The 21,914-nt window shown below is 42.4% G+C and overlaps 1 protein-coding gene across 1 annotated transcript in view; it reads right to left on the bottom strand.

Annotated features, from left to right (window-relative positions):
- The window catches only part of LOC109421864 (putative uncharacterized protein DDB_G0282133), a 539,561-nt gene extending 523,387 nt beyond the window's left edge, over positions 1-16,174 (bottom strand). Inside the window, exon 1 of the mRNA XM_062845548.1 lies at positions 14,873-16,174. The gene's annotated coding sequence lies outside the window, so the exon portion shown is untranslated. The remainder of the gene's footprint in view (positions 1-14,872) is intronic.
- Positions 16,175-21,914: the final 5,740 nt, after the last annotated feature.

The raw sequence follows: 21,914 nt of genomic DNA, 5'->3' as shown, positions 1-21,914 counted from the left end.
CAACCCACGATTTGGTTCACGAACCTACCAGGATCTCGTCGATTACGATGAGGAACAGTAGCGGTGATAGTATACATCCTTGCCTCACTCCATCAACGACCCGGATGGGGTCGCACAAGACACCGTTGTGCAGTTTTCTGCACGAAAATGCCCTGTACTGTGCATCAATGAGGCCAATAATTTTCTCAGGGACACCCTTGCGCCTGACAGCTTCCCACATATTGTCGTAATTGAAATGGTCGAAAGCTTATTCGTAATCAATGAACACCAGGTAGAGATGGTCTTGGAATTCATTGATTTGCTCCAGAATGATACGGAGCGTCCACACAGGATCGTCCGGCACGGAATTCTGCTTTCTGCCGTCGGAGAGTTGCTTTAATCTACTCCTGTATCTGGTTAAGGATCACTTTGAAAATCCTCTGAGAATGATATACACTAACCAAAAGCTCCGCTTCCCATGACAAGTTCAGATAAAGTTCCGAATAGAACTTTCTGGCTGCTTAAGAGGCTAACGATGAGACTTGCTGGAACTGCAGACGCAAGTTCCGGCAAGGCTCACTATTAACCTCTTGAGCAGCTTCATACTTGTATTGTCGTCGCGGTTGAAACCCGAAGTTTCCCCATACGTGCAATCAACTTTCTCCAAATCTATACGTGAAACCTAACGTAGGACATAGTGCGCTAGATATCGGAAGCGAGTTATTCGGTGGAAGCCGATAAGCGACCGAATCTGTTTGTTGAGGATGAAGGGCAAATTCTTCAACTACAGCCTGATCAGCATCTATGCGCCAACGAACGACAATCCCGATTACATGAAGGATAAGTTCTATTAGAGCCTTGATAAGGCCTACGGAGAGTGCCCAAAACAAGATGTCAAAATAATCATCGGAGATGCAAATGCGCAGATCGGCAGAGAAAGTTTCTTTCGGCGTGTTATTGGAACGGAAAGCCTTCATTCTGTTACCAAAGATAATGATCTGCGCTTTGTGGCATTCGCAGCTGCCAAAGGGATAGCAATGAGCAGTACCCACTTCGCGCGTAAGAATATCCGAAAACACACCTGGCGACACCCGAGTGGTGACACTTGCTCCCAGATAGACCACGTGCTGTTCGATGGGCGACATTTTTCGGACGTCATAGATGTGAGGTCCTACGGAGACGCAAACATTGACTCGGATCTTGTAGCCGCAAAAATTCGGGCACGATTATCCAGCGTCACGAGTTCAAGAAACAACAGGACGATGCGTTTCAATATCCAGCGCTTGTCAGCCGAGGGGTTGCTGCACAGTACCATCAGAAACCAGACGAGAGGATAGGAGAGACCAACGGATCTGGAGATGTCAACAGCTTATGGGGAGTTATCCACGAAGCAGTGACAACAACAGCGTAAGAGGTTATAGGCACCGCTCAGCGACGCCAACGTAATGGTTGGTTTGACGAGTACTGCCAACGAGTGACGAACGAAAACAATGCCGCTAGAAGTCGAATGCTAGTGGCCGGTATCCGACAGAACAGGGAGCGGTACAAGGTGGCAAGAGCAGAAGGGAAACGAATGTACCGCAGAAAAAAACGGCAACACGAAGAGAGTGTTATTGCTGAAGCGCAGGAAAGTATGAGCAGGAACGATATACGGAGGTTTTATACAACTGTCAAAGGCGCGCGGCACAAGACTGTGCCAGTACCCGCCATGTGCAATGACTGGGAAGGAAATGCTTTGGCTCCTCGTGCTTTGGTTCACTCTATCGTGACTTAGGCATTCCTTCGATCCTGTATCTTCCTCCAGGTATCATCTGTGTTCCACTGCTTTCTCCGGGTGCGTAGCTCACCTAAATTATCCTCGCCGGTGGCGATGAAGGCATTCTTGATGGCGCCCCATTGATCTTCTACGCTTCCACCATTCGGAATATCCACAGCACGGTTCTCTCCTCGACGAGAGACCTTTTCAACGCAGTGTCTTCCAATCGGCGTGTGTTGAACCGGCTTCCGATGTTCTCCTCCTGTCGATGAATCCTAGCAATGCGCAGCCGGATCTCACCGAATAGGAGATATTGGTCGGACGCAATGTTGGCGCGTAACATTGGATCATGGATAGGTTTCAAACCAGTGTTCTGAATCTGGCTACAATTATCCTATCAATAATAGGTTCCCACTTCATGAGCGCAGCATGGGCGTGAGCGATGAGCAGGAAACCAACTCCACGGTCGCGAGGAGCGTGTTCACCGCGTAGGCCTGAGTATGGCAGAATTTGACCCGACGCCAATCTGTATTCTCCAAAGTTCGGCCAACGGACTTCGCTCAGTCCTAGGATCTCAAGCTACATACTTTATTGGCTAGTTGTGCCAGTTTACTCAGTTGAGCTAGAGTTAGTACTTTCCAAGTTCAAAGTTCCGTTGCTTTGCGCTAAATGTCGTTGCCATTGAATCAGTTCGTATTCTTTCATTTTTGGTTTCTGTAACGGTTTTTGGATTTCGAGAACAGTAGGTTGTTGGCCTATGGTTCCCTTTCCACTGAGATGGGCTGCCACCTTAGGTATGGCTGGAGCATTTCAAACTCAGCCACTGGGTGACGCTGTTTGAGCCGCTTCTCCTTGGTGAACAGATGCTCGGGACGTACCTCTTGAATCTAGCTGAAGTCAGAAGAACACCAGTGCTGCACCATGGCTGCACTACCAGCTAAGCACACAACTTTTAGCTGGCGGTCTTTGTCATTGCTTGACTCATGCAAGCATGATGTAGGAACTTGTAAGGACCAGAGCCGCTTTGCAGCCCACAAACTGCATCAGACGACTATGGAGACGACTACTGTGTACAGCAGAGGTCATTCAGGCCGGTAAAGTAAGTAAGTCAAATAACTTCTAGAGTTCCTTAAGGATCTTATTTAGGCTCGCTTTTGTGTTTAAAGGTATATCTTGTATTTTAAAAGTACAAAAATTGTCTATAAGTGTGACGAGTCATTGACGACAAATAAATAAAAACTAAATAAACGAACAACTTCCCTTTTCCAAGTTTTTACCCATGCCACTGCCACTATGCACCTCGTTGTGGGTGTTGTGGCGGCGGCGTGCGTTGATGGTACCCGGAGCGACGGATGATGGTGGCAGCCGGCGTTGCGGTTTCAAAATAATCGGAATAGTCGCTCCAAGTTCAATGTGATGGTGCATTTTTCCACACTGTGTTTTCGATGGAAACCATCTCAGCCAGCCCAGCTCGGCATCCAGTAAAAGTGAGAATGATTTTGCGGTTAAGTGAAATTGTTTGTGATCTCGACCGGATCAATGCCGAGCGAGAGCCCAAAATTTGGGCTCTGGCGCGGCGGCCTAAGCTTTCAAATGCGCTTTACAACTTCATTTTCGTTACACAGGCGATTACAGCTTTTCCCGCTCGGTCCTAGGCCAACTAGCTACAGTTAGGTGTGGTGTGTAAACAACACGAATAATTTTTCAACGAGTGAGTGGCTTATTTCGCAGCACCGACATTAAGTTTAACGGTTAATAAATAGCAGCATACATCCCAGAAGTCACATGATATAATGCTGTCGTCAGTGTCGACAGCGTGCATATTTGCGCATTTGTTTTCTTGAATTCAGTTAGCGAAAGAGACCCATTTCATTCTTTTTTAACCGGGGCAAAACGGAACTGCTGCAGATTGCCATCATTGAATCAACTGAGATTGTTGTTATCTTTTGATAAATGTGGTTGTGGAACAATATATCATCTGCTAAGTTTAAATGTGTTCAAAAGGAACTTTTTTTTTAATCGGTAATTTTTAACTAATAAAAAAACAAAAAAGAAGATCTGATGTTCCGGTATAGAAATATAAAGGGCAAACACTATGAAATTGCCACATAGAAAATATTATATAACTTTTGATTGCGTTCGTCAAAATAGCTATTTTTTTGACCATGAATAGTATATTATGTGTAGCTAATATTGGCGCATATACAGGGTGTTAGGTTCCTGAGTGCAAACTTTTTAAAGGGTGTTAGAGGGCCATAAATGGAGAAAAAAATTGTTCTACGCATATGGTCAAATCTCAACCGTTACGTAGTTATTGAACTTCCCATGTTTTTGACTCTCATTGCCTGAACTGACAATAACTTGAAAATGGTCAAACTTATCGAAGTTTTTTGACCCTTATTCGAAAGATTATTGAATTTTCTATCAAATGGCATGTTTGAGTCGATTGGTTTAGTTAAATAACTTATTTTTCTAGAGTAAATAGCTCTAAAGTAGTGTGTTTTAATTTATTTTTGTCAATTATCTTTGAAAAATGCGTAATAACTTAAAATTCTTTCTTTGGCAAAGTTGTGGCCCCTGTTCCACTCTACAATTCCTTCTTTGACATAAAACTTCTATCTCTTATCGTTTCGTTGCAATTTTGATTTAAACATCGCATTTCTTATCATAAATTTGCAACTGTCATGGAAAGCACCTTTTTGCGCATGGTGCCGCACATTTAAATCAAAATTGCAAGAAAACAATAAGAGATAGAAGTTTGGTGTCAAAGAACGAATTGTAGAGTGTAACAGGGGCCACAACTTTGCCAAAGAAAGAATTTTAATTCATTACGCATGTTTAAAAAATAATTGACAAAAAACATTAAAAATACACTATTTTTAGCTATTTTGCTCTAGAAAACTTAGTTATTTAACTAAACCAATCGATTAAAAGATGCCATTTGATAGAAAATTCAATAATCTTTCGAATAAGGGTAAAAAAACTTCGATAAGTTTGACCATTTTCAAGTAATTGCCAGTTAAGGCAATGAGAGTCAAAAACATGGGAAGTTCAATAACTACGTAACGGTTGAGATTTGACCATATGCGTAGAACAATTTTTTTCACCATTTATGGTCCTCTATCACCCTTTAAAAAGTTTGCACTCAGGAACCTAACACCCTGTATTGTCGATATCATAAAATGAGATTTTAGAAAATTTGTGCACCCATTTCAAAAAATTACTTAGGCTATAACTATTTTGTTACCTCATCAAACGTTTGAAAATTTCACTCGATATTCTTAACAGTATCAATTAAGTGGTAAAAATTTGATCGAAATCGGTTCAGTACTTTTTCTAGTAAATATCCAAAGCTAAAATCGCTTCAAGGTAAACTTTAGGTACTTTTTGATCATTTGTAGTTCCGCGTGCACTATTTTGACTGTAGAACTGGTAACACTGTCCCGAATTTCATAAAACTTTGACAGTGTAAAATTGTTGTGTTGAACTGTTTACAGTGAAAATTTCAGCCATTTTTGTTGAGTACTTTCAAAGTAAGAGCAGTTTGAATTTCACTATACCAAAAACCACATCTGCTTATTGTGACATAGTGCGACATATATGGCTATAACTTTTTAACGGTATGATCAAATTGAATGAAATTTTGACAAACTACTTCTACATACATACTTTACGTGCATAAAAATTTTCATTGAAATCGGTTCAGTATTTTTGGCGCCAGCGTTGAAACGGCAAAAAAGTGATATTTTCCAAAATGTTTGTTTGCACAAGATTCTCAAGTGGCAATTTCCTTATTTCAACGATATCTCCGCCAATACTCAACCGATTTTAATGAAAATTTTATGGTATTAGCTACACATAATATACTATTCATGGTCAAAAAATTAGCTATTTTCTTTAGCTATTAGCTATTTTCTTTAGCTATTTTGGCGAACGCAATGAAAAGTTATGCAATATTTTCTGTGTGGCAATTTCATCGTGTTCGCCCTTTATCTTATTCTAGCTTCTTTTGTAACTTGTTGATGTTAGCCTTATGAATCTTAAAACTGGCATCTGTTCCTGTATGGTGGCAAATTAGTCGGACCACGCCACACTTTGATAGTAAATGAAAATCCAGCTTTGGATCAATAAGGACGCCCAGATATGTGACACTACCAACTCTACGCAGCGAGACACCATCAATGTTGTAGTCAAATACGATTGGGGTCTTGATGCGATGAAAAGTCATTACTACATATTTTGAGATACTGATGGTAAGTTTGTTCCGGGTACGCCACTCGACACTCCAATACGAGAGAGCTTTGAAACGAGTCTCTTTGATCCAGGGTGCTTATGCTCGCCAGATTCCAGACGGGAATCGGCCAAAGCCCCAAGTTGCTGGTCTTGAGCCGACGGCTGCTTCCGGGGTGGGCGCTCAAGGCCTCCTTTTGGTAACCTGGATCTCAGAGTCGTTGTGGTGGTCTTGGAGAATTCCTAGGGGATTGGTGTGGTGAAAAGGCAGACATTACAAAGTGGAACGGACTATGGAAAACAAGCTTTCTAACAAAGAACACTAAATAAAACCAACTGTGGTTCAGAGGGCCATACAACATTTATTAAAATCTAAACTTTTGAGATAAAGGGTGTTTATTAAAAAATATTGAAAGGGGTGGGGGTTCCAATAATGGAGTGAGCTCACCGGTACGTTGCGGTCGTTGCTGCTACGATGAACTGGTGCTGTTGATGCTGGGACTTGCTGAGTATTTCTGGCTTCATCTTCCTGCTTATTCTTCTTCTTCTTCTGCTTCTTCCACTTCTTCTTTTCAGCTTGTTGCTTCTTCTGGTCAGTTTCCGCTTTTCAATCACATTTCCCCAAAAGGGTGGGGGGCGGGGGCGGTAAGGCCTCAATAGCCTACGACCATAGTTCCGGGGTCCGGGAAGTGGTACACAGCGCGCTTATTGTTGGTGGTCTTCGAGCGAGTGTGCACCATTGTTCGACCGACGCCAACAGTCTTGGCTTAATACCACACACAATAGTCCATCGGTAACCACACAATTATCTTTTTTGGACGTCACATAATTCACAAACTTTGCACCACGCACTCGCTCGGAATTGGCATACGTTATGGTCAGTGGTGCCTGACTCGACCAGCACTAACTTTTGATGACTCATCATCTTTTGGTGCACTTTGCTGATCGTCCGTGGTGCGGCACAACACTAACTCGTACAGGCAAACTTTTAACAATTTATTATTGGGTATTTCTTCTTCTTCTTCTTTCTGGCTCTACGTCCGCACTGAGACTTGGCCTGCCTCTCTTCAACTTAGTGTTCTTGGAGCACTTCCACAGTTATTAATTGAAGGGCTTTCTTTGCCTGCCATTATTACATGAATTTGTACATTGTGTGGCAAGTACAATGATACACTATGCCCAGGGAGTCGAGAAAATTTTCCCGACCGGAACGAGAATCGAACCCGCCGTCTCCGGATTGGCGATCCATAGCCTAAACCACTAGGCTAACTGGAGACCCCATTATTGGGTATTTAGCTGTTGGATTTTATGTTCACCTTAGCATTTATCACAAAATTATGCTTAATGTAGGATAAGTTTTGAGAATATTATATGCGGAACTAAACCGGTTTAAAAAAAAAAACGCAGACAAAACCGGACCGTCACTTCCATCACTTCTCCGGATCAAAGCTCTAAGCGCTACCCGAAATTCCGCCATCTCCTTTATAGTCCCCAATAAGGGGGCGGAGGTGTGGATGGAGTTGTTGGAGGAGGGGGGGGGGCGTCTTCCACCACCCTTGGACCCACTCCTTATTCCATCCAGATATTCTTCATCTTGGTGACAGATCTGAAGATGATGATGACAGCCACTTACAAGGATGGGATAATTCATTTGCAATCATTTACATTCACTTGCTTTTAACTCGCTTCAGAAACATCGCAGCAAAAATCAATGTATGAAACACTTTTTCATTTTTGTTTTACCTGAAGCTTTGTAGAAGAATATATAAGCATATAATCAATAGTTAAGTCAACAGAAGGCAGCAAACGCAACTCTCCACAGCGTGAATGTAATTTACATTCACCGCGTGGAGAGTTGTCTTCACAGCTCGCTCACGACTTTGGTAAGCGTGTGCGACCCCAATGTTATTCGGCAAACATTCAGATAAAACTACAAGGTTAAATTCATCCATACATTGTTTTTCGATAGCATGCTTCTGAACTGAGATAATAGTATGGGAATGAAACTCTTTGCAAATGAATGGTCCCATCCCTGGCCACTACACTCTAAACAAATTATATTAATCAAGGTGTCTTGTTAATTTAAGTTAAAATTCCGATTGTGGCCCCATGCAATGCCTTAACGAAACCTGACGGACACTTGTTTTCCATTTTTTGTAAATAATAAATAATTTCAAAAATAAATAGAAATTTGAATAAATAAATTTGTAAATAAAGCATCTAATACTAAATAGTAAATAAATAAATAATGCAAATAGATTATTAAATAAATGAATAAATAGGACTAAATAAATGAATAAAGCATTTGAATAACCAACAAATCTACAATCGGAATATACAAACAGAACAAAGTAAACAAATAAATGAAAAGACACCTTAAACTACTAAGTGTAAAATAAACATAACTCAAACACAAAACTGTGGAGACCAACATTTATTATACACTCAGACATTTAAATAAATAATACAATAAAAAAAAACAATAACAATAACATGCTCTGAACCAACAGCTAGCCTTTCCACCACACCAGACATTGTTACCCAAACGGTTGGTAACAGCTTAGAGTAATACGGGGTAAAAGTTCACAGTGGATCTTTCTCTGCGCACGAGTTAGAAATCCAAGCAAACCTGTATGGGTTCGACTCATTATCTGATCAGTTACTCGCCAATAAAAATTGGAACGATTTCGTTATGTTGTGGTAGAATGATGCAAAAACTTATGCTTCTAGCTGTTTTGGTGTAATTGTGGGATCCTTTGGAATAAGAATTTTTGTAACAGGAAGAAGAAGAATCTCGACGATGGGGCAAAAGTTCGCAGTAACTGTGGGGCAAAAGTTCTCACTAGATTTCTGAATTTTGATGATTAATATAATTACAGAATCTCTAAAGCAACGATGATTACGTATAAAAACTACCATACTGCCCATATAATATTTTTCACAACTTCCGTAACGCTGGAAAGGTAAGTTCTTAGTTAAAAGTTGTGAAAGTATTCTTAAAATACACTGTATACAAAAGCTGAGAACCAGGCCGTGTTCCAGTTGCGATGTAATGCCATGAATTAACATGAAATTAATGAACATCATATCAATAAACTATTCTTTACCATGTGCGAACTTTTGCCCCCAGTATGGAGCAGCACATTCACAACATATTCAAAACTGCAGAAGTGGAGTGCATCAAGTTGGAAGCGCAGAGGGAATTGGGAAAATAGAGGACAAGATCGAGTGATACGTCGAGAAGGAATTCTGTTGGACAAGATGCATCGAACGCAAGTGAGAGTCGTGATTCGACTGCCCAAGGACCAACAGCGGATATACAACGACAGCAACTACGAGATGAACTAGCGCTCCACATGGTCACAATAGTCACGCAGTACCGTGGGACAGACTTCATGTCCAGGCACCAAATACTAAAGCTGCAGAGTTCTGCTACTGCCGTTCTACGCAAAATTGTCCCATGTTATATGGGAGTCCCCTACAATATGGGACCATTATGCATAAGACGGCAGTGCAGTAAGCTTCCTAAACCAGGATATTTTGCCACAGTAAATACTTGGAGACTGAACAGAACCTCGAGGATCTGCAGTTATTATTCAGCTGCGGTGGCTGTTGTCAAGAAGCTGGGATTAAGGACGCACCCGCAAGGAGACGGTGAAGGTCGCACACACCCCAGCACACAAAAATCCGCGCGGATGCGACGTTTGGAGAACCGGATCGCTATATAGCGGACCAAGATTAAAACTGTACAAGCCGGGGAATCGATCAACGAGGCTAGTTCGTTATATTGCTGAAATTGTGAAGCCTGCAGAACTCCGAGATCTCGGAGAAGTCAACATTACGGAGATCTTCGACACCAAAGTACAGCGATTGAGTGCTCTTGCGAAACGATTTCGGCGTTATGGAGAATGTTCAAAGCGGAACGAACAAAGCCAGATTTTCAACATTAACGAAAGGGAGTTCTACAACTGCATCCGAAACGACAAGCCTGATTATGGACCTTTCGGAGATTGGCGACATCACGCAGTTCTGGGTCATTCTATGGGAGAGCCCTGTTCAGCAAAGCGACGGTGGGATATGGTTGGCAGAAGAGCGACAGTGTAATGGTGTTGGAGACATGATCGCAGTCGTAGTTACCGCCCAGGATATACGTGAGCCTACCCTCTATACCAGAAATTGGGCGGCACCGTAACCCAATTTCGTGGACAATGTTTGGTATAAAAAAGTCACGACAATTCACGGGCGGGTGGCGGAATGCTTCAACATGGTACTAGAAGACCCCACGCAGCAACCAGATTTCATCACCAGGGGTATCCCTTATCTTCTGCCGAAGGACCAAAACACAGCTGATCCAGCAAAATACAGACAGCAAAATAACATGCCTTTCGAGTCTGTACAAAGTGTTGTCGTCGGAAATAGAGAGTAGAATACAGGCCCACTACGATGCCAACAACGTGATGACCGAGGGACGAAAAGGGTGTCACAAGAACATGCAACGCTGCAAAGATCAGGCCATCATAGATGCACTCATTGTTGGTCAAGCAACCGAAAAGCAGAGGAACCTGAGCATGGCGTACATCGACTACAAGAATGCAAACGACTTAGTACTACACTGGTACCTTCTTAAGATACTGCAGTTATACAAGGTAGACAGGAACGTCATCTGGCTAATGCAACACGCGGTGGGGATGTGGAGCTCGTCCCTACAGATTATCAACGGAACAGCTGTGTTGCGGACGGTTCAGAACTCTCAGCATCAGGAGGGGGATATTTCAAGGCGATACCTTTAGTCTGCTATGGTTCTGCCTTGCGATGAACCCCCTCAGCAGAGCACTCAACCAATGCAACTATGGCTACCAACTGAAAAGTGGGGTAAGGAGTACAAGAATTACCCACACCTTCTTTATGGACGACCTGAATCAGTACAGAGGCTGCATCAACTGTTGCAGCTTGTGACAATGTTCAGCAACGACATCCGGATGGAGTTTGGTCAGTTTGGGATTGATAAATGCCGGTCAGTCCATCTACGTCGGGGTCAAGTAGTGGACGCCAGTTGTCTCCGCGTAAACGAACAGGAGGAGATCCGTATTCCGAAGGCGAAGCGTACAAATACCTCGGCTTCCTGTAACTTTGAGGTATTCGCCACACAGTGATCAAGAAGGATCTGCAGGACAAGTTCATCGTTTCAACTGTGTTCTGAGGTGCTTTCTGTCAGCCAGCAACAAGGTGAATGCGATCAACACGTTTGATGTGCCCCTGTTGACCTACAGCTTTGGAGTGGTGAAGTGGACCAAGACTGATCAAGAGGCGTTGGAACGAGAGTACGAGTGGCAAGCACCGCATGCGTCCATCGATAGTAGGAGAAAGAGGCGTCACCAATATCCAGGCACTATATATCTCTCAGATTCAGTAGTTTCGGGCATATTTCGTAGAAAGCCAGAACCGTCATGAAATGTACCGCACTGTATGTGAAGCTGACCTCGGTTACAGCACCCTGCATCTGGCGCAGGAGGATTACCAGCTAAACTGCGACATCAAGACCGGTGACAAGATGATCGTAGCGTGGAAGCAGAAGGAGTTGCATGGGACGCACCCCAATCAACTGCCGGAATGCCAAAACTCTATAATAATAATAATAATAATAATAATAATTGTCAAAGATGATGTCAAATAGCTCGGCAAAACTCTCGAGTAAATGTAAGCTGCTCAGAACAGTAGCGGTCACCATAATACTGTACGGTGCTGATGTGTGGTAGAGTGCGCTAGTGGTCAACCGAAACGTGAAGCTTCTAGAGAGTACCCACAGGCTGATGTGCCTTAGGGGCTGTCCATTTATTACGTAAGGGAAATTTCATAACTTTTTGACACCCCCACCCCCCTTGTAAGATTTTCTGTATGAGGATCCAAATACTTTTGTATGACGCGTAAGATTTTTCAAACACCCCCCCCCTCCCCCCATAAACCCTTACGTAATTAATGGACAGCCCCTTAGGGTGGTCAGCGCATAGTCTCAAAGGACGCGGTGTGCGTGCTAGCGGGCATGATGCCCACAACACTAGTGGTGCCATACGAGGCGTAAGACGGATCGTCAGAACGTGTCTATATTGAAATGGCAGAGAGAAAGGGATTTCTTCAGCAAGAGTAGATGGAAACAGTGAAACACATGCCGAGCAGGATACCGAGCGTGTCTAAATGGTCGAGGTGAATACAAGTGGGATTCCATTACTTCTACGGTCTCCCGAATCGTACTCGAAGTACAGATACAATGGTGGGCCGACCAACAGTAAGTTGAGTTGGCCTGTCTTCCCATCCAGGAGCTTGAGTCCTATGGGTAGTCTACAGTACTAGCCAGGACTCAAGCTTCCTGGGAAGAGAGGCCAACTTGAGGCGGTAGCTGGTGGAACGCTTACCAATAGAGAGTAAGGAAAACAGAGAATGAGCTTTTAGTGGGTCGATCCCCACATAACCCGAGGACCCACCGCTTCTAATCAGCAGATTCTCTCATTCTATATAGTAAGACTCCCTCTTAACCGGTCAAAAACCCTTTGAAACGTCCAAAAAACCGCTGTAATACTATTTAAATGCCTCTGAAATCCTCGTTACCTCATTGAAACGTCAACGAAACCTGTTTTAACGCCCTTGAACGGCTCCTGAATTACTCTGAAATATGTCATCCCTTGGAGCCATGTCAGTACATTGAAGAACATCGTCCCGCAGTCTCGGTTAGATATAAATTGCAGGAAAATAGTGATGTCAATTTTAGGGAAGTCAGAAGGTATGACGGTTGGCACGGTAAATGCTGAGTATTTTGCGAAATTCAGATCCCATTGAGATCCGTTAGGATCTGCCCAGCAACTCCTATCTCTACCTTAGTCACCAATTCAGGTCACCAACTCCGGTGGGAACTTTGATCGTAGGCTGGCAGGGAAGGGGGGATTTGCTTCTGCAAATGCAAACCTGAGCATTAGTTCTCCAAAAGGGCAGGTTACAACGGCGTCTGATCCAAATGTTAGGGCGGCTGCTCGAGGCGCAATTGCCAGGGAAGGACTCTAAACTCAACTGTGTACTATGGTCCTCCGGGAAGTAGGATTGATGCCCGGCCTCGTGGGCCAGCCGTACAAAAGCATTGCCACAGAAAATCAGTAACAGCATAATACGAACCGAGATCAACGGCAACGACTTCAACAAAAAAAAATGCGATTAGAAACTCAGTACGTGGAGCTGCCAATCTCTCAACTTCATATCCGCATACTAGCCGATCCACTCAAGAACTGCGGGTTCAGTTTCGTAGCGCTGCAGGATGTGTGTTGGATAGGATCCATGGTGCGAACGATTCGAGGTACAAAATCTACCAGAGCTGCGACAACACACAAGAGCTGAGAACAACTTTAATCGTGATGATGGGCGATATGCAGAAGCGCGTGCTCGGTTGGTGGTCACTAGACGAAATAATGTGCAAATTAGGGGCTGCTCATAAGCCATGTAGACCAAATTTTAGTCATCTCAGACCCCCTCCCCCTCGTAGACTTTCGTCGGTACAACAATTTTAAATTGGAATGGAGCGTAGACTTTGGCCAAAACCCCCTCCCCCCAAGTCTACGTGGTTGATTGATGATCGGTGAGCATATTCCTTGTTTTTCTTTGAAAAACGCTGTATCTATTAGTTTGAAATCATCCTTCATATATTTACTCAACAAGAACTGCAAAGTTTGTCACTTCAAGTGTCACGTCCTTCATGGTCTTCATGGTCACGTCCTTATAGTCAGTTGGGAAGGGAAAGGAATGTTAGAGTGTGGTGGTTGTTGCTACTAAAGACCGAGATCACCTCTGCATCCCCACAACCAGCACGGACTGGGGTATTTGTTAGATGGAAAGGATGGGAGATCTGGGAGTCACCGTTGGGTTGGTGATGCGATCCATGGATATGGGGTTATTTATAGTGTTCGTACGGTGATAGATTGTGTGGTGCATAAGGTGAATAAGGTCAAGCGGCACAGCACGCTTTGGTTGCATAACTTGTAGGCGTTATATGCACTGTGCTGTGAGTGGAAGTTGGAAGGGAGGGAAACGACTTTTATTTCAATTCGTTTCTGGTTCTAGCAATGGCTATGAACATATGAATAAATATACATGAGTTGTATATGTAGAGAAGATAGAGAGAGAGAAAGTGGATAGGAAGATGCAAAGTAGGATGAAAGGGACGGAGCAGGGATTGAACCCATGACCTTCTGCATACGAATCAGAAGCGGTAGCCACTAGAACACCAAGCCCGTCGGTACGGTTGCACGGATCGCATCGCTTACCAAAGTGAATCCTTGATCTATGCAACTATCAATTCCTCTCTACCAACAAAACTCCTTCCCGTAACAACTGTGGAGGGTCCAGTAGTACATACAACCTCTAGTAGCAACGGTAGTCGAACTAACATTTCTTCCCTTTCCCCGTGGCCAGCGCCGTTATTGACCCAATAAAGTTTGAGCTCTCGTGTACATTGAGGATGGTGGCAAATCCCTAGCCCCAAACCTATTGGTTCTCTGTGCAATTTCGGTAGCTCAGGTCAATCACGTTTGTCAACTAAATACATACATAGTTCTTCAAATTTACTGCATTATAGGATATTGGCTCCCATTTTCATCCTACAAGGATTTGGAGCGCAGTTTGTTTTGTTTCATATTTTTGATTTTTTTTTATCATAAGTGAGCACGTAGGTACCTATAGAAACAAAAAGAACGGAATCAATCAGTACCGTAATCGCTTGTGAGGGAAGCTTGAAATTGGGAAGCGTTAGATTAGTAATAGCTCTGTGACCCATGACTGTCCAATTCATATCATTAATTCGCCAGAGAAAAAATGCAAACCCGTTATTTCTCTGTTTGCAAAAAGTAAACAACTGCTACTTATACTAACCTTTTTATCGCACCTAATTTGTTTTCATTTTCAATGACCGCAGCACGTTCTCAGATTCGCTGATTTTATTGCACATCAGAATCTGCCTAACGCTGCTTTCCCATTGACTGGATCCAGTTTGCTGCATCTAAAAACTAAATCCATTCAAGCGACGCCGTGATCGATTTTCTCCGCATCCAGCTGCTCACAATGGAATGGTCTTCGTCTTCGTAGTGATTTCACACCGAATTTCGGTTCCCCCGTCTCAGCACGAACAAACACAGAATTAGCATTCGTCACTCTTGATTTTGGCTAATTTGCAACGATTCTTCTTGTTTTGAGGCACGGCACTATCGCACAAACTATGAGATAATTCTTCGATCTTTTTTCTCGTTCACATTTGCATCACCTGGTTGAGACACTGACTTTCGCAGGTGTAACTCCTTTCAATTCAGAAAATCACGTCACTTATGCTATAATAAGCTTTTCATTCATTAGCCTGCAGTGGTACGCATAGCCTGGAAGATATTAGCCGCGTTGGCTCACTCTGTATCACAACACCGTCACGCAACTCCACTATCACACGATTCGCGAGATGCTCTAATGATGGCAATAACTGCCTGCCAGCCAGCCAGGCCCGGCATCCGAAAGTTCACATCCGTCGCGCGAGCATAATTAAACAATTGGTGTCGAGCGGGAAAAGTACCTTTACCTACCAACCAACCGGAGAGCCCAGATCACGATCGTAATCGCGTGTGATCGCGAAAGGTGAAAGAAATACAAAACACACTTCCAAAACGATTAGGTATTTTGACGCCGCACGGACGGACGGGGAACAACGGAAGAACGCGACGGATGAATAGAAACCGAAAATACTGTCCAAATGTCGGGATCGGAAACAATACCTACAAGACGCGAAAAGAACATCGGTAAGACGACACGATCGCGCGGCGGTGCTGCACGATGTTGACGATCGCGCGAGACGGAGCACAATAAACGCGCGTGGCTGTGCAGTTGTAAACAAAGCCTAGGTTGGGCTGGTTGATTCAACCTGCCTGCCCAATGCAGCCGAGCCGGACAGAACGGTAGACGCGGTAAACCTTCGGCGGGGCTCCCGATCGTGCTCTTTCTCTTTTCGAGTTTCGCGGACGCTCACGTGTGGATGAAAACATACGGGACGGGCCCTATGAAAAGCTTTCTTTGCCAGCTGCGTGGTGTTCATTTCGATTCGGTTGGTCGGGGGCTTTCGGCCTTGGTCTTGGAGAAGCAGAGAATATTGAACAAGAAGCTTTTCACAGGGAATACAATTGAGGGCCTGCGATGAATGGAGAGAAGATCAAAAGCTGCTTCCATTGCTTTGTTGGGCTAGCATGGATCCGGATGGATCGGAAATCATTATTACCTGTGAATGGATTTATAATGCAACTCTGTTTCACAGACAAGCAGACAAAACCAAGGTTTTTATATATTCTAAGGTTGTCTTAGATGTCAAAACTGGCTGAGCGGTCATTATTTTTTCACCGTGAGAAATTCTGAAAACAAATCCCCCGCCTCCTCAAATTCCTTTGAAATTTCGCTTCCTCTGCTTTTCTCTACAAACTAAACGTCATGCTCAACCTTGTAATATATAAAAACCTTGGATAAAACTCAATGTTATCCTCGTCGTGCTCTTTCAAAATTAAACTGTATTTTGTGCATAATTCACAGTCTTCAGCGGGATTGTCACGTGTCCCGGACGTAGAAAGAAACAATATTCAGCAGGATTCTATAACATTTACCCGAAAACCATTTACCCGAAAGACATTTACCCGAAAACCATTCACCCGAATGTAACATATACCCGAATGCCAAATACCCGAACGCGACATTTACCCGAATGCGACATTTACCCGAATGCGACACTTACCCGAATGCGACATTTACCCGAATAGTTTATTAGTTATCATTTGTTTTGTTCAATGCAAAAAGTACATCGTACATGTATTATTTTGTATTGCGGCTCAGACAAATATTTTTAATGTCGAATTCCTCAAAAACACATTTTAAATAATTTTCTCTGAAATGATCCGCGATAGGAATTCACAGGGTAAACACCTGAATAAATGTAATCACTGCAGCTTGATATTTTTTGTGTTTGTTGTTGGCATTCCCTCTAGAGATTTCCCTTCTTTGATTCATAAGCTGTTCTTTCGATAAGCAAAGAACAGTTTATGATTTAAAGAAGAGAAAAACTCTATTTGTAGGCCGAATGGTCATTAGATCGAATCGATTAGAGAACAGCCCTCGGCAAATCAACATATCATTAGAAAAAAACTTTGATAAAAAAGTTTGCAATTTGTTCACGATACAGAACATCCTGTTATTAAAAGAAGGGAAAATTCTTAGGTGTAGACTTGAAATCCATCACTCAATCCTATAAAAATGTAATTTAAAAGAACATTCTATGATCGAAAGAAGAAAAAAACTCATATACAGTTAGTAGTTCGAACGCCAATAAAATATGCAGCAGTACAACTCAAAAGAACAGCCTTTGAATAGAAGAAGGATATGAATAGTTTGACCACCAAACAACTTAGTGAGGTAAACACTATTTCTGTAAAAGAAACTCTACCAAATAGGCTCCTAAAGTCCTATCGGGATTCTTGTTTTAAACCACAATATATGGTACAAGAGTACATATTTACTCATTTTTTGACGTTTTTATTAACCGTAGTTGAAAATATATAATTTTTATTTTTTTAGCCTTTTGTCTCGCCCCTAGCTTATAACACATACTTTGAGTGATTTTTTTTCACCGTGTATGTCAGATGGGAACATTTTTGAAATCCCAGTGCGAAAAATGTCGAGCTCAGTCACACAAGGTTGACCTCAAATGTCAAAGTAGAACTATTTACCATTTTTCTTATTTCGAATTTTCTCTTTATTCCATTGTTTTTCAAGTTCGAGTAAAGTACAATTCCGATTAGAATACCATGCTTCATCGTATTTTTCAATATAAGCGAGATTTCGTCTTTAATTTTAGGACCCTATTACCCCTAATACCATGGCCCGAAATCCATAACCCCGAATAGGCCTTTATCCCAAAATCCATTACCGTGAATGGGTCATTACACCGTTATAGGTAGAGAAATGGATAGTAAGCCAAGCATACTAACCGAGTGGTCATTAGGCCGAAAAAATGATAGATCGATCGATTAGCAGGTCTCGAATGAACAGTCTATTCTAAAAAAGAAAAATATGTTATCAAGTTGCTAATTTGGCCACCAGTTAATTGTGTAAATCTTAACTTGAAAGAACAGCTTATTATTCAAAGAAGGACAAATCTTTCATGGAGTTAGAAGTTCGTCTGCAAATAAACTATATAACGTTCCAACTCGAAAAATAGCCTCTATTTCCAGTTTGGTCGACCAACTCAGCTACAGTACACAGTTGGACTCTGCAAATTCAAAAGAACAGCCTATTTTTAAAAGAAGGCAAATATTAGAAGAAGTAGAGAATACTTGCAGTATGGCTGCTAAATTGTGACCGAGTATATAAATGTATATAAGTAGCTCATAGCAGCCTGTGTTGTTAAAGTGTAATAGCTTGATAATGAAAAAGTCATTACATTCGAATGTTCAGTTGTGCTAAAAACAGTTCAATTTATCTCAAATTTCTTGGTGACAATTTAGCATTCATCCTCATGACTTTCGGCATGAATGATTTTTAGCCGAATGGCTCGATGTCTTTTCGGGCATTCTCACTTATCAGAAAGCTAGCCATTTGACAAAGTCTGGCGCAAGAACTGAATACCAAATGAATTATGATAAAAACGAATTTCGTGGGGGTATGGTTATAAGATCGTCTATTTGAAAGAACATTCAACATATAAAAGAAGGAAACATTTCGGATTAAAATACTTACAGCTTTCAAAGGAATAACTTCGAAAGAACAGTCATAGCTTGAAATAAAAAGAATTCTCAAATAAAAACTTCAACAACTATATTGTAACTGCATTTTCTAGTTCCAAAGAACAGCCAATAATAAAAAGAAGGGAGAATTATTTATTAAAATATGATTCGGAATTAGCACCAATAGCAAATGTTTATGTATATTTTAAGAGAACACAATATTTTCAAAAAAAAAGGCCGGTTAGGCAAGCATACTGAGCTCTTCAGGATCCATATTTGAATAGACAAGTACATCGTCTTCGGCCATCGGATATGCACGCTGAATATCAGGCAAACTGTTTGAATCAGCAACCTTTCCCTTCGTCGCAGATTCTTAAATGCATTGTATTTGCTTCATACGTTTCCGTAAACCCTTAATTTTTTATTTCTTTTTATTAGGGAATTTTAACTTATGCTAATTCCTCCCTCTAAGTAAACCTTTCATGAATCACAACGTTGCTAAAGATTGACCAAGGATTACCCTTTTCTAACTGATTAAATTTTATCAACTTCTAATAAATTGTCCACAGTGAACACTTTTTGAGCGACCTCCTGAATGATTTCGGGTTGGCGTTCGGGCTTGTGATGTAGAGAAGTTAAAAAAAAAACAAAACATTAAAAAATCCTCAAATTCAAATTGCATTTTTACCGCCAGTTAGTCCTGTACCAGAGTGCTTGATGATCACTTGGCCGGATGATTATAAGGTCTAACGAAAGCCGGCTGTATAACACCAATGAGGTACAGATACAGGTGGCGCAGATAAACATTGCGAACCACAGTTGTCTCTTTTATTCTACCGCTGATCTTATGCAACACAATTAGTGACGTCACTAATTGAGTTACATAAGATCATCGGTAGAACAAAAGAGACAACTAGTGGTTCACAATGTTTATCTGCGCCACCTGTATATGTACCTCATTGGTATAACACCGGGCCATAACATATTTATTATTGACAAATCTTATGGGGATCAAGTCCACGTTTTTTTGCATTTTTCGGGTAAGTGTCGCATTCGGGTATATGTCGTATTCGGGTAAATGTCGTATTCGGGTGAATGTCACATTCGGGTAAATGTCGCATTCGGGTAAATGTCGCGTTCGGGTATTTGTCGCATTCGGGTAAATGACGTTCGGGTAAATGTCATTCGGGTAAATGTGTTTCGGGTAAATGGTTTTCGGGTAAATGTTATAGAACCATTCAGCAGCCATTGAAGAAGCCCTGGAAGTCCTAAGCGTTTGGGAAGCTATCAGGTATCAGGTATCAGAAGGCCGGCTCCAGAGGCACGTTCTCCTCCATTTGGGACATTTGTGCCATCGCCAAAAATAACAGCCTATTTCTTCATCTACCTGAGGGAAAAGGAAGGAAAAAGGATTTGGATGGGGATAGGGACAGGTAGGGAAATAGGAAAAATACCCTGGAAGAGGGTACTAACGCACGAGCGTACCACAATGGGTTCAAACAGCGCCCTGAAAAGGGCACTGAAATAACGCATAAAGCGAAAGAGAGCCTATAGCTCCTTACCACAGCGGGTTAAGAACAACAGAATATCCTGAAGATTCAGGATTCTGAAATCAGTTTCACTTAATAAGTGTTTACCGAATACTCGGAAACGCAGTTACGCGAAAACTGGATAGTTACATATCAAATGATACGAAGTTCCATATTCGGATTCACAGCTATCACAGGCAAATGAAACAGCTTGCTGAATACTCGCCATGTGCTGAGTCGGCAGTGGCCAGTCAATGCTTTGACCAGCATGCTGCAATTCTGCTTAGGCAGATTAGTTAGATACTTCGCCACCCGTAGAGATGGCTCAGCACTATACAATTTGGTTTGACGACATGACTCCAAACTATTCCAATATTGTCTGTGTTGAGTGACAGCCCAGGTGTGAATCTGAAGCTTAATCCAACACTTCGATATCGGAATAGCTGGCTCTGGGCCAATGAAGTCATGTGACGCTCCAGAGCGAGCTAATTCATCAGCCAATTCATTTCCAGCGATGGAAGAATGGCCAGGTACCCATAGAAGGTGAACAGCGTTTGCTGAATTCAGCTCCTCGATTTGAGTTCGACAAGCGATAACTATCTTCGACCTGGAGTTGGCCGAAGCAAGTGCTTTAATAGCAGCCTGGCTATCTGAACAGAAGTATATTACTTTGCCCATTACGTGCTGCTGAAGTGCTGATTGCACTCCACATATAAGAACAAAGATTTCGGCCTGAAAAACGGTACAGTGTCTACCAAGTGAGTAAGACTGATACAGCCTTAGCTCACGAGAATAAACACCAGCACCTGCTCGACCTTCGAGAAGGGAGCCATCAGTGTAACATACGATGCCGTCTGAAATACTTCTTTACAGATAACTAGATGTCCACTCTTCCCGGGAAGGGAATTTCGTGGAAAATGTCCTATATTGAAAATTACAAGCAATTGTAAGATCACTTGGAGCAAGGACAATTTTGTCCCAATTCATCAAAAGTGGAAACAACGAGGTGCGTGTTGATGTGCGGTTCACATGAGTTTCCTCTAGTAGACCGAGTACCCGTAACCGGTAAGTGCAAGAAAGTGCTTCTTGTTTGAGATGAATGTGTAGTGGGGCAACGTCAAAGAGAACTTCTAGCGCTGCCGTAGGAGTTGAAGAGAACGCTCCAGACATCGCCATTAAGCACATCCTTTGGAGATGGCCTAATTTTGATTGGACCGTTCTCAATTCACCCTTTTGCCACCACACAAGACATCCATAAGCCAATATTGGCCGAACCACAGTTGTGTAAATCCATTTGATATACTTGGGTTTTAGACCCCAAGTTGTACCAAAGGTTCGCCGGCATTGCCCGAAGGCCATACAAGCTTTCTTGATTCTGGACTCAATGTGAGGTGTCCAGGAAAGCTTGGAATCAAGAATGACTCCAACGTACTTTACCTGTTCAGTCACATCGATTTCAGAATCAAAGAGACGCAAAGGTCGAACGCCATTACGGTTTCGCCTTTCCGTGAAAAGAACAATAGATGTTTTACTCGGATTAACCAAAAGGCCATATTGGCGACACCAAACCTCAACTACCTGAAGGGCGTTTTGCATCAGGTCGAAAAGGGTGCTGATGCACATACACACCAAACTTTTTTCGCT

Source organism: Aedes albopictus, chromosome 1 (assembly GCF_035046485.1).
Source record: "Aedes albopictus strain Foshan chromosome 1, AalbF5, whole genome shotgun sequence".
Lineage (NCBI taxonomy): Eukaryota > Metazoa > Arthropoda > Insecta > Diptera > Culicidae > Aedes > Aedes albopictus.
The sequence above is the reverse complement of the archived record's forward strand: the minus strand, read 5'-3'. Positions and strand labels throughout refer to the sequence as shown.